Here is a 1,255-nt window from a genome sequence, read left to right as displayed (position 1 = left end):
AACACAGAGCAGGAAGAGTGTCTTTGTCCCACTTCTCAGGCAGACAAGAGCTTCGGAGTCAAGAGGGCAGAGCCAGGTTCTAACTCAGGTGCTTGGAGACAGAAGAGAAAGGGCCCTGCCTTTTCTTGGACTGGGAATTTGCATTAATGATGTGGAAAATAAAAGCAGGAGAATGGACTGGCAGAGATAGAAGGGCCTTCAAATCTGACAGAGGAGAGTCAAAAACTCACTCCCTAAGACCAGAGAGCAGAGTTTTTCTACTCTGTTCCTTTCCTCTCCCAATTAAACTGGCTTTCTATTGGTAACCAAAGATAGCCTGAGGCTCCCTTTACCTGAGGAAGGAAGGTTAATTAGTCATTGTTTGAAGAGTCTGAGAAAAGCCTGACCCTGGTGTACCTCTAACAAATGTTTCAGGTTTGCCCCCCATTGCTGGCTATGCCTGGAATAAATGAAGTGGTTTTGCAGCTCACTTCCCTGTTCAGTGTGTACATTCTTCCTCCTAATCCTGCAGTGCTAGGTCTCTGAACCTAGCCTGGCTTTTGCAACTGTTTTCTCTCCTTCAAATACAGTGTTGCACTGGAGTTCTTTCTGCTAACAGGGCTAGAGCTTGGATCCTGAGAACTGAATTTGAACCACGGATGGGTCAATAATGTTTCTTTTATTTTTATTTTTTTGTGAACATACTGTACAGAGGGGTTACAAAACATGGGCAGGATAATGCGTAAATTTCTTATCAAGCATCACAGCCTCCTCCTTTGTTTATCCTTCACATCCCTTCCCAGCCTCCCCCAACCCCCCCACCCAATCCTCCTCCCCCCACCCCCCCACCCCCGCACCAACTTTGTAAAGCTCATTTTCGACATGACACCTTGTACTTCTCATTGTTGGAACAGGTCCACCTGTATCCTTAAACGACTTGTTTTTCCCCATCTTCTCCACAAGTTATACTGACATCAAATACAGTGAAAGCAGGGGTTATACTGTGGGGGAGGGACATACAAAACAACAAAGAGATAATCTTATAAATTCGTTAGAAACAAATGCATGGAAGAAAAAACATGTTTCTTTCCTGCTTCTATAGCTCAAGAACTCTAACAACATTTACAGTTAAAGTAGCTTCTTATCACCAAGGGAAACACAGGAAGCTCTTGAACATCTGAACTTTGAGAAGTGAAAGTCAGAGTGTCATAGACTTTCCTACCCTGGTTGATTTCACCCTGTGATCCTGAGACCTCAGCCTCCTGAGCTAGGGTGA

The sequence above is a fragment of the Dipodomys spectabilis genome, unplaced genomic scaffold (genome assembly GCF_019054845.1).
Source record: "Dipodomys spectabilis isolate Male_0828 unplaced genomic scaffold, ASM1905484v1 ptg000570l, whole genome shotgun sequence".
NCBI classification, from domain to species: Eukaryota; Metazoa; Chordata; class Mammalia; order Rodentia; family Heteromyidae; genus Dipodomys; species Dipodomys spectabilis.
Note: the sequence above shows the minus strand (reverse complement) of the source record.